Source organism: Schistocerca gregaria, chromosome 8, assembly GCF_023897955.1.
Source record: "Schistocerca gregaria isolate iqSchGreg1 chromosome 8, iqSchGreg1.2, whole genome shotgun sequence".
In the NCBI taxonomy this organism is placed as follows: Eukaryota; Metazoa; Arthropoda; class Insecta; order Orthoptera; family Acrididae; genus Schistocerca; species Schistocerca gregaria.
In genome coordinates this window covers 112,153,250-112,165,896 of record NC_064927.1, presented here as the reverse complement: position 1 = coordinate 112,165,896, position 12,647 = coordinate 112,153,250, and the positions used below count along the sequence as shown (strand labels likewise).

Sequence of the window (12,647 nt, the reverse complement as noted above, 5' to 3'; positions counted from 1 at the left end):
AAAAATTTATATACGTGTTCTGTTTTCTCAATGAAAGGGGGTTCTTGACTATAGTTGGTTAGCTAGTTTGTTTGTTAATTATTTATTATTCTCCAAATAGGGCAGAGTGGTATCGCACACGCGACATTAATACTACAATAAAACATAATCCAGAGTGAACATACACGCAAGACTACAATTACCAACAGATGTACTTAGCTGGAAGACTATAGTCACGTTACACAGTGTAGTCACATTTCACTTGAGTCACTTCACACGCTGCACTCACCGCATACACTACATACACCACACACCCGTGTCTCTCCATTACATTTTTTGTGCTTCCCCATTAGTCAGCCTGAAAAACTCATTCAACGTCGTTCCATAACGAAATTTGAGCTCAGCAAGATATGAGGAAGTTACCATTTCCCTTTCAGACCATAGACAAACAATTTTCCAGCTATAGATAAAGAATTTGTAACGGTATTACCGTAGGATATGTATAACTATGGAGTGAGTACAGCCAACAGCTGTGTTCTCAACATCATGTGATTTTGAGACGGCGTTACTTGTCTACAATTGGCAGTAGCAGCGAATGTGAATAGTACATTTATTAGTCTTGTATTATATACGTTTCTGCACGTTTGAGTTTTAGTAATAACTACGGTGTGGTATTATCGTTGTTACTAATCTACAGAGAAGTATGTGAAAGGAGGACCAGATACTTTTCCCAGGTGTGTACAACAAACATACAAATGTAAATGTAATATTGCTGTGAGGAAATTTTATGTACTGAAAAATATCGAGACACAGTTTGATAAAGTCATGTATCGTAGAGGTAATTTGTGTGATTTTATGACCATGTTTTTACGAGACAAATGCTAGACAAATTTATAAGTTTGTTTCAGTAAATTGTTAGTCAGATACACATATTGGTGCTACGTGTATATGCAGATAAAATGTATACATAACAGTCTGATTAATTTCCTCCTGTTGATGCAGGTTCTCAAAGCTTTGTATGTATCTAAGTATTTCTGCACGAGACAGTTTCCTATACAGTGACATTGTAATGTAATTAATTAGAACAGCTTCGACAAGACGGAGCAGTGCAAAAGAAAACCTAAAAAAATGAATATTATTGGCTGTCAATTGTTTTATCACTCCAAAATTCGAGCATTCATCCTGTATTTATTTTTCGTGCGTAGCGCCGGGATTTACTTTTCCGACGGGATGGCGAAAAAACGTTACAGATATTTTACTTGTCTATAGAAAGCAGAAGGGTAAACAAAGAAAATTTGAGAATAGTAATGAGTCGGAAAATCGCTCACGGCATTTGTTGTAACAATGTCATAGTTCAAAATGCGCTGGTTTTTCGTGACACTTCTTTGGCGCCGTATATAGTGTCATTGTCTATCTAAGGCAGCTAAGTAATAACACTCAAAATACGTTAAGTGCGATGGGGCTAAAATACGCCGTCCCAAAACTACGTTACTTGGGCTGCAAGAAATGTTGCGCATCGAAATATTCAATCCATAGATTTGAGATCAATTATAATTTCCATTATAATTAATTGGCGGCCGAAGACTTCCGGCATAAGAAGTCAGCCTCATTCTGCCAACGGCCTTGTCAAAGAGGGCGGAGGAGTGGATAGGGGTTCCGGGCACTCTCTTGTCCTAGGGGTGGGAAATTGCCCCTAAAGGCGGAGGAATCAGCAATGATCAACGACATGAGGATGCAGAAGGCAATGGAAACCACTGCATTAAAGACACGTAACGCGTATCCACAGGACATGTGGCCTGCAGTTGAAGAAGTGTCATGATGATCTCTCCATTGGCAAAAGATTCCAGAATAATCCCCCATTCGGGTCTCCGGGAGGGGACTGCCAAGGGGGAGGCTACCATGAGAAAAAGATTGAATAATCATCGAAAGGATAATGTTCTACGAGTCGGGGTGTGGAATGTCAGAAGCTTGAACGTGGTAGGGAAGCTAGAAAATCTGAAAAGGGAAATGTAAAGGCTTAATATTGATATAGTAGGGGTCAGTGAAGTGGAAGGAAGACAAGGACTTCTGGTCAGATGAGTATCGGGTAATATCAACAGCAGCAGAAAATGTTATAACAGGTGTAGGATTCGTTATGAATAGGAAGGTAGGGCAGAGGGTGTGTTACTGTGAACAGTTCAGTGACCGGGTTGTTCTAATCAGAATCGACAGCAGGCCAACACCGACAACGATAGTTCAGGTATACATGCCGATGTCGCAAGCTGAAGAAGAACAGATAGAGAAACTGTATGAGGATATTGAAAGGGTAATGCAGTATGTAAAGGGGGACGAAAATCTAATAGTCATGGGCGACTGGAATGCAGTTGTAGGAGAAGGAGTAGAAGAAAAGGTTACAGGAGAATATGGGCTTGGGACAAGGAATGAAAGAGGAGAAAGACTAATTGAGTTCTGTAACGGAGCAAAATAACTGATGATGGTCGAAGTAGAGAGGATATAAAATGTAGACTGCCAATGGCAAGGAAAGCGTTTCTGAAAAAGAGAAATTTGTTAACATCGAGCATAGATTTAAGTGTCAGGAAGTCATTTCTGAAAGTATTTGTATGGAGTGTAGCCATGTATGGAAGTTAAACAGGGATGATAAATACACTCCTGGAAACGGAAAAAAGAACACATTGACACCGGTGTGTCAGACCCACCATACTTGCTCCGGACACTGCGAGAGGGCTGTACAAGCAATGATCACACGCACGGCACAGCGGACACACCAGGAACCGCGGTGTTGGCCGTCGAATGGCGCTAGCTGCGCAGCATTTGTGCACCGCCGCCGTCAGTGTCAGCCAGTTTGCCGTGGCATACGGAGCTCCATCGCAGTCTTTAACACTGGTAGCATGCCGCGACAGTGTGGACGTGAACCTTATGTGCAGTTGACGGACTTTGAGCGAGGGCGTATAGTGGGCATGCGGGAGGCCGGGTGGACGTACCGCCGAATTGCTCAACACGTGGGACGTGAGGCCTCCACAGTACATCGATGTTGTTGCCAGTGGTCGGCGGAAGGTGCACGTGCGCGTCGACCTGGGACCGGACCGCAGCGACGCACGGATGCACGCCAAGACCGTAGGATCCTACGCAGTGCCGTAGGGGACCGCACCGCCACTTCCCAGCAAATTAGGGACACTGTTGCTCCTGGGGTATCGGCGAGGACCATTCGCAACCGTCTCCATGAAGCTGGGCTACGGTCCCGCACACCGCTAGGCCGTCTTCCGCTCACGCCCCAACATCGTGCAGCCCACCTCCAGTGGTGTCGCGACAGGCGTGAATGGAGGGACGAATGGAGACGTGTCGTCTTCAGCGATGAGAGTCGCTTCTGCCTTGGTGCCAATGATGGTCCTATGCGTGTTTGGCGCCGTGCAGGTGAGCGTCACAATCAGGACTGCATACGACCGAGGCACACAGGGCCAACACCCGGCATCATGGTGTGGGGAGCGATCTCCTACACTGGCCGTACACCTCTGGTGATCGTCGAGGGGACACTGAATAGTGCACGGTACATCCAGACCGTCATCGAACCCATCGTTCTACCATTCCTAGACCGGCAAGGGAACTTGCTGTTCCAACAGGACAATGCACGTCCGCATGTAGCCCGTGCCACCCAACGTGCTCTAGAAGGTGTAAGTCAACTACCCTGGCCAGCAAGATCTCCGGATCTGTCCCCCATTGAGCATGTTTGGGACTGGATGAAGCGTCGTCTCACGCGGTCTGCACGTCCAGCACGAACGCTGGTCCAACTGAGGCGCCAGGTGGAAATGGCATGGCAAGCCGTTCCACAGGGCTACATCCAGCATCTCTACGATCGTCTCCGTGGGAGAATAGCAGCCTGCATTGCTGCGAAAGGTGGATATACACTGTACTAGTGCCGACATTGTGCATGCTCTGTTGCCTGTGTCTATGTGCCTGTGGTTCTGTCAGTGTGATCATGTGATGTATCTGACCCCAGGAATGTGTCAATAAAGTTTCCCCTTCCTGGGACAATGAATTCACGGTGTTCTTATTTCAATTTCCAGGAGTGTAGTTTGGACAAGGAGAGAATAGAAGCTTTCGAAATGTGGTGCTACAGAAGAATGCTGAAGATTAAATGGGTAGATCACATAACTAATGAGGAAGTATTGGGGAGAAGAGAAGAGAAGTTTGTGGCACAACTTGAGCAGAAGGAGGGATCAGTTGGTAGGACATGTTCTGAGGCATCAAGGGATCACCAATTTAGTATTGGAGGGCACCGTGGAGAGTAAAAATCGTAGAGGGAGACCAAGAGATGAATACAGTAAGCAGATTCAGAAGGACGTAGGTTGCAGTAGGTACTGGGAGATGAAGAAGCTTGCACAGGATAGAGTAGCATGGAGAGCTACATCAAACCAGTCTCAGGAATGAAAACCACAACAAGTTTCAGCTAGTAATAGCGAATACCCTGTTCAAGAATCACAAGAGGAGGAGGAGGTATAATTGGAAAAGGCCGGGAGATACGGGAAGATTTCAATTAGATTACATCATGGTGAGACAGAGATTCCGAAATCAGATACTGGATTGTAAGGCGTACCCAGGAGCAGATATAGACTCAGATCACAATATAGTAGTTATGAACAGTAGGCTGAAGTTCAAGACATTAGTCAGGAAGAATCAATACGCTAAGAAGTGGGATACGGAAGTTCTAAGGAATGACGAGATACGTTTGAAGTTCTCTAACGCTATAGATACAGCAATAAGGAGAGAGCAGATAGGTGGAAAGAAAACATTGAAAGCCTCTATGAGGGTGAAGATTTGTCTGATGTGGTAGAAGAAGAAACATTAGTCGATTTAGAAGAGATGGGGGATCCAGCATTAGAATCGGAATTTAAAAGAGCTTTGGAGGACTTACGGTCAAATAAGGCAGAACGGATAGATAACATTTCATCAGAATTTCTAAAATCATTAGGGGAAGTGGCAACAAAATGACTATTCACGTTGGTGTGTAGAATACATGAGTCTGGCTACACACCATCTGACTTTCGGAAAAGCATCATCCACACAATTCCGAAGACGGCAAGACCTGACAAGTGCGAGAATTATCGCACTATCAGCTTAACAGCTCATGCATCGAAGCTGCTTACAAGAATAATATACAGAAGAATGGAAAAGAAAATTGAGAATGCGCTAGGTGACGATCAGTTTGGCTTTACGAAAAGTAAAGGCACGAGAGAAGCAATTCTGACGTTACGGCTAATAATGGAAGCAAGTCTAAAGAAAGATCAAGACACGTTCATAGGATTTGTCGACCTGGAAAAAGCGTTAGACAGTATAAAATGGTGCAAGTTGTTCAAGATTCTGAAAAAAGTAGGGTTAAGCTATAGGGAGAGAAGGGTCATATACAATATGTACAACAACCAAGAGGGAATAATAAGAGTGGACGATCAAGAACGAAGTGCTCGTATTAAGAAAGGTGTAAAACAAGGCTACGCAGAATCGGAGAGGAAAGGAATATCTAAGGTAAGGAATGAGGAGGTTCTACGCAGAATCGGAGAGGAAAGGAATATGTGGAAAACACTGGTAAGGAGAAGGGACAGGATGATAGGACATCTGCTAAGACATGAGGGAATGACTTCCATGGTACTAGAGGGAGCTGTAGAGGGCAAAAACTGTAGAGGAAGACAGAGCAAATAATTGAGGACGTAGGTTGCAAGTGCTACTCTGAGATGAAGAGGTTAGCACAGGAAAGGAATTCGTGGCGGGCAGCATCAAACCAGTCAGTAGAAAGATGACAAAAAAAAAAAAAAAAAAAAAAAAAAACACGTATAAGTATATTCACTGTTCTCGTGCAACCCTATGTATAAGTGCCATCTGGTGGCTATAAATATAGGTGCTGCAAAGTGTGTAGTCAATGGATGACTGAGGACGAAACTGCCCTCTGGGCAATGGTGTTACTTGAGGGTAGCTTTACCAATTAAAACGTTAATTATTATCACTTTAATACAGTGACTGAGTGTATTGTCCTGAAAACCCGCTGTTAAATTACTTTACAATTTGGCGCAGACATGTTTTTCTCGTGGTGAAGCAACGTAATTGCTGTTTATTTACCATTGGAGGTACTTTCTTAATAATCCACAACCAGCGGCGAATATCGTTTGCCAACGTCCTTTCTCTCCCGCTGTTGTTACGAGCTGCTGTACTCTCACCCGCTTATTAGACGGTGTATCGAGTGCAGCGTAAACAAGCGGCACGGTAAGCAACGCCCGTATTAGTGATTACCAGGGATCATAAGGTTTCAATTATCACCTTGAAAAAATAAAGTTACGTAATTAAGTTGTAGTTTGTTTGCAGGTACATGTCTGCAGTTCTCCTGGGCAATGAAATCCCCTAGCGGACTACTGTTGTTGTTGTTGTTGTTGTGGTCTTCAGTCCAGAGACTGGTTTGATGCAGCTCTCCATGCTACTCTATCCTGTGCAAGCTGCTTCATCTCCCAGTACCTACTGCAACCTACATCCTTCTGAATCTGCGTAGTGTATTCATCTCTTGGTCTCCCTCTACGATTTTTACTCTCCACGCTGCCCTCCAATACTAAATTGGTAATCCCTTGATGCAGCTCTCCATGCTACTCTATCCTGTGCAAGCTGCTTCATCTCCCAGTACCTACTGCAACCTACATCCTTCTGAATCTGCGTAGTGTATTCATCTCTTGGTCTCCCTCTACGATTTTTACTCTCCACGCTGCCTCCAATACTAAATTGGTAATCCCTTGATGCAGCTCTCCATGCTACTCTATCCTGTGCAAGCTTCTTCATCTCCCAGTAACTACTGCAGCCTACATCCCTCTGAATCTGCGTAGTGTATTCATCTCTTGGTCTCCCTCTACGATTTTTACTCTCCACGCTGCCCTCCAATACTAAATTGGTAATCCCTTGTTGCCTCAGAACATGTCCTACCAACCGATCCCTTCTTCTAGTCAAGTTGTGCCTCAAACTCCTCTTCTCCCCAATCCTATTCAGCACCTCCTCATTAGTTATGTGATCTACCCAGCTAATCTTCAGCATTCTTCTGTTGCACCACATTTCGAAAGCTTCTATTCTCTTCTTGTCGAAACTATCTATCGTCCATGTTTCACTTCCATACTTGGCTACACTCCATACGTATACTTTCAGAAACGACTTCCTGACACTTAAAACTATACTTGATGTTAACAAATTTCTCTTCTTCAGAAACGCTTTCCTAGCCATTGCCAGTCTACATTTTATATCCTCTCTACTTCGACCATCATCAGTTATTTTGCTCCCCAAATAGCAAAACTCCTTTACTACTTTAAGTGTCTCACTTTCTAATCTAATTCCCTCAGCATCACCCGACTGAATTCGACTAAATTCCATTACCCTCGTCTTGCTTTTGTTGATGTTCATCTTACACCCTCCTTTCAAGACACTATCCATTCCGTTCAACTGCTCTTCCAAGTCCTTTGCTGTCTCTGACACAATTACAATGTCATCGGCGAACCTCGAAGTTTTTATTTATTCTCGATGGATTTTAATACCTACTCTGAATTTTTCTTTTGTTTCCTTTACTGCTTGCTCTATATACAGATTGAACAACATCGGGGAGCGGCTACAACCCTGTCTCACTCCCTTCCCAACCGGTGCTTCCCTTTCATGTCCCTCGACTCTTATAACTGCCATCTGACTTCTGTACAACTAGTAAATAGCCTTTCGCTCCCTGTATTTTACCCATGCCGCCTTCAGAATTTGAAAGAGAGTATTCCAGTCAACATTGTCAAAAGCTTTCTCTAAGTCTACAAATGCTAGAAATGTAGGTTTGCCTTTTCTTAATCTAAAGTAAGTCGTAGGGTCATTATTGCCTCACGTGTTCCCATATTTCTACGGAATCCAAACTGATCATCCCCAAGGTCGGCTTCTACCAGTTTTTCCATTCGTCTGTAAAGAATTCGTCTTAGTATTTTGCAGCGCACTACTACAGGAACCAAAATCAGACGGCACAGGCCATTGAAAAAGTGGACTATCATGCGGTGATTCGTTTTCTGCATTTCAAGACGAACAATAATGGAACAGCCCATGTTGAGCTGGATTAATTGTACAGCAACAATGCACTATAACAATATGACGCAACAGTTAGATTGGAGCAGACGCTACCATTGTGGTCAAGCAAGGCCAAACAGCAAAGAATGAAGGGACAGAGCATCTCTGTGAAGAACCGGAAAACGCCACAAAAACAGGAGGCCCTGGTGCTAGAAGACCGGCGTACTATAATCGAGATGAAAACCAGTCATGGATCAGCTTGTATATCGCAGGCGCCATTTTGAACATAACAAAGGTCGCGCTCGTTGGATTCTGCCATTCCTCGCACATACTCGAAGAGACCAATCGAATTGCGGAAGCAGCAGAAATGTTCCACCTGTGTCGGGCTAGTCCAAATCACTTCTTTTAGTCGCTCAAGTGCTGGGGCTATCACCTCGATGGTGAGTGAAAGAAGGAAAGCAAGAAGTAGAAACCGATGGATTTACTTCTTCTTCTTCTTCTTCTTTTTCGTCCTGGCCTTATCACGAATCTTCACTGGACTGGATCGGTAGGTCAATAGTAGTGGACGACTAGATGTCCTTCACGTCGCCCCCCACCCCCACCCCCTGCCCAGAACGGGGCGTAATTTGTGAACCCCATCTATCTGCTTCTAGTATTACCCAATGTGAAAGTGTGAGTACGTTTTTGACATGCATGTGAAACATGTAACTGAGTCAGGATGTGGATACTAGCCTGGTATTCACCTGGTCGGATGTGGGAAACCACATAAAAGTCTAAGCATGTGGATTCACCACCGCCGATTGAGGCGAAGACCCAATCATCTTTGGGAAAGATAATGGTGAGTGCTTTTTAAAACCGCAATGGTACAGTTATAATAGATTATGCTTGTAAGAGGAAACGGCTACAGCAGTGGACTATCGAATCCGTCTGCCCAGGTTACCGGATGCTGTCAAGACAAAGCACAGTCTGAAGCTGTCCAGGGTGGTGTTTTTGCTTCACGACAATGCTTCGCTTTATCCTGCACAGAAGATAACCATACATGTGCTTCTTCATACTATCACATTTTGCCTCAAGCACTCTTATTATCCACACATGGTATCTCTTTCCGCAGATGAAGAACCCACTGTACTTCAGGCATTTTCAGAATGATAACGAGGTTATTTTAGTGGTTGAATGTTTCCTGAACAGTCTGACAGGTGACTTGCGAAAATACGTCCTCTATCGTTACGATGAGGCGCTTCAGTCCGGCACCACGCGGTTGCTACGGTCGCAGGTCGAATCCTGCCTCGAGCATGGATGTGTGTGATGTCCTTAGGTTAGTTAGGTTTAAGTAGTTCTAAGTGTAGGAGACTGATGACCTCAGAGGTATTTACTGGTGAAAGTAAGGAAAAAAGAAGTAATACCATAATATAATTTCACGGTCTTCCTTTCTTGAGATCAGAATTAAAACATCACGACTGTCCCCTGTAATCAATCTGAAGTGACCGTTAGTCTCTCTCTGTGGGCTGATTAAAAGAAGTGAAATCACGAAATTTGACACACTGGGTGGACCGAGGAAAGCTTTTATACGAACGACGATACACGCTGGCCTTTCCGCGGCGGTTGGCTGCGAAATCCACCCAAGTCGTCAACTCATTTGGTGTAGTAGGCCCTCTCCTCCCGCAGGAACGACAGGAGAATTTTTCTCTGTTAGGTATTCTGGTGCGATCGAGTGAATCCTGAGACTGACAATACGTGTGTTTTCTTTGTCGAGTTTGATTATATTGGCTTCGCTCTCACGTCTACATCTACATCCATACTTCGCAAAACACCATGTGGTGCGTGGTGAAGCGTACCTTCTACAACTGCTAGTCAATCCCTTTTCTCGTGTCCACGCAAATGGACCGAAGAACAAAATTATCTATATGCTTCCGTTGAGCACTGACTTCCCTGATGTTCGCCAGATGCGCGATGTTGTTCGTAGAATCGTTCTGTAATACGTCGAAAATGCCGGTTCTCCAATTTTCTCAACAGCGTTTCGCCAAAACAACATCTAATTACGTCACGGAGTTCCCGTTTTAGCTCGCGCATCATTTCGGTAACACTCGCGTCTTGATAGAATCTATCGATCACGAATCTTGTAGTACGTCTCTGAATTGCTTCAGTGACTAGCTTTAATTAATGCGCCCTGGCTTGAATCCCACGCACTCGAGCAGTGCAGAAGAAAGTGTTGTACAACTGTTCTGTACGCGGTTTCCTTTGTAGATGAGCTGCGCTTTATTTCGTATTACTTTGCAACGTTACACTTGGTATTTAACCGATGTTACTATGCCGAGCACCACACTCTTAATACTGTATTCGAACATTGTACGACTGTGCTTCCTACTCTTCTGCATTAATGTACATTTTTCCGTATTTGGATCAAGCTGCCATTTATCCCTCCGAATAGGAATCCTGTCCAAGTGAGCCTGTTTACTCCTGCAGTCACTCGACGATGACACTCTCCAGTACACTACAGCGTCATCAGTGGACAGTCGCCGACTGCTGCTCTCCGTGTCCGTCAGATTGTTTACGCTTCTAGGGAACACTTCTGACGCTATCCATGTCTCTGATGACCACCCGCCGTTCAGGTCAACGCACTTCCGGTGCGTAACAAATCTTCGAGCCACTCACATATCAGAGAGCGTGTTCCGTACACTCGGACCTTCCTTAACAGTCTTCAGTGTAGCACTGTGTCAAAGGCTTTCGGGAAATCAACGGATATGGAATCTGCCTGTTGGTCTTCATCCATGGTCCGCTTAATATCATGTGAGAAAAATGTTAGCTGAATTTCGCAGGAGCGATGATTTCTAAATCCGTAATAATGTGCCGACAGTACATTTTATCGATCTGGAAAAGTTATTATACACAAATAAAAAAAAGTTTTGTATCACCTCTGCTCTGAAAGTTCCGAAACCTTTACAGAAAATTGGAATAGAGATCAACATAAACATCATTTCCGCCCTTTTCACTGCTCATGAAAACCACACATTGCATTTTGTACCACCATACTGCGAAACCTTCAGAGGTGGGGGTTCAGATTGCTGTACACACCGGTACCTCTAATAGCCAGAAGCACGTGCTCTAGCATTGATGCATGCCTGTATTCGTCGTGGCATACTATCTACAAGTTCATAAAGGCACTGTTGGTCCAGATTGTTCCACTCCTCAATGGCGATTCAGTGTAGATCCCTCAGAGTGGATGGTGGGCCACGTCGACAATAAACTGCCCTTTTTAATTTATCCCATGCATGTTCGGTACGGTTCATTTCTGGAGAACATGCTGGCCACTTTAGACGAGCGATGTCGTTATCCGAAAGATGTGCACGATGGGGGCGCGAATTGTCGTCCATGAAGACGAAAGCGTCGCCAGTACGCTGCCGATATGGTTGCACTTTAATTTAATAACGTCTCTGAACAGTCAAAGGGACTGTGTCTGTGATAGAATACCCACGGTCAACGTCTATGTGCACGAGTTCTGGGAACTGAGGTGATGCAAAACTTTTTTTGGTGTGTGTATTTAAACTTATAATATTTTCAAGAAATATGCAGGAAACCGATGTTTAGCATATTGGTTTGAAATTTTGCAGGTCTGTTCTTTTACCCGTCGCACACAGTGGAGTCATCTGCGACTTTTTCCAGTCGCTCGGGATTTTGCCCTGGAAGAGAGATTAACCATAAGTGCAAGATAACAGAGAGGCCAGTGCCAAATAGTACTCACTGTAAAACGAAATTAGTATTCCATTAGGATCTCGGGACTTGTTTGTTTTCAATTCTGTCTGATGTCTTCCAGCGCCAGTGACGCGTATTTATATATCCTCCGTACAAGAGTGTGGGGTAGTCAAATGGTGGATGTCTGTATAATTTCTTAAACGCCAGATTTATAACTTCAGCTTTCTCTTTCTGTCTTCTGTTATCACTCCAGACTGGTCGACAAATGAGTAACCTTTAATCCGCTTCTTGATTATGCTTCGCACATAGATCTTTTTATAGACTCACGAATTCCTGCTAACTTGTACCTATCGCAATTTAGTCGTTCTTTGTTGAACCGAGATGCCAACGCTCTCGGTTTTCCCAGCATTCTCCGAATTTTGTAATTAAGATCAACGACAGAAAAAGAGGCACACACCAAAAGAATTATCCAAATGGGGTTAAATTGGTATACGTCACTTACTCGTAGGACAAACAAATGTTTACAATTTCAGAAAAATTAAATGACTTATTCAAGATAAAGCACTTCGTCTTGAGACGGCATGTGGCCCATCAGGACCATCCGACCGCCGTGTCATCCTCAGCTGACGATGAAGTTAGGAGGGGCGCGTGGACAGAACACCACTCTCCCGGCCGTTAGGATGGTTTTCTGTGACCGGAGCCGCTAATAATCGGTGGAGCAGCTGCTCAATTGGCATCACGAGTCTGAGTGCACCCCAAAAAATGGCAACAGCACTTGGCCGCCCGGATGGTCACCCATCCAAGTGCCTGCCACTCCCGACAGCGCTTAACGTCGGTGATCTGACGGGAACCGGTATATCCACTGCGACAAGGCCGTTGCCCTATGCAAGAGAAACAGCTTCAGCAATTGAGCAAGTCAGTAAGCGTTG

General features: G+C 44.5%; 1 protein-coding gene and 1 pseudogene across 1 annotated transcript in view; one reads left to right on the top strand and one right to left on the bottom strand.

Moving 5' to 3' along the window:
• Positions 1–12,647, top strand: part of LOC126284016 (nucleoredoxin-like) — a 703,754-nt gene that overhangs the window by 307,065 nt on the left and 384,042 nt on the right. The gene's annotated exons all lie outside the window — the stretch shown is intronic.
• LOC126285504 (5S ribosomal RNA) lies at positions 12,482–12,599 on the bottom strand (annotated as a pseudogene).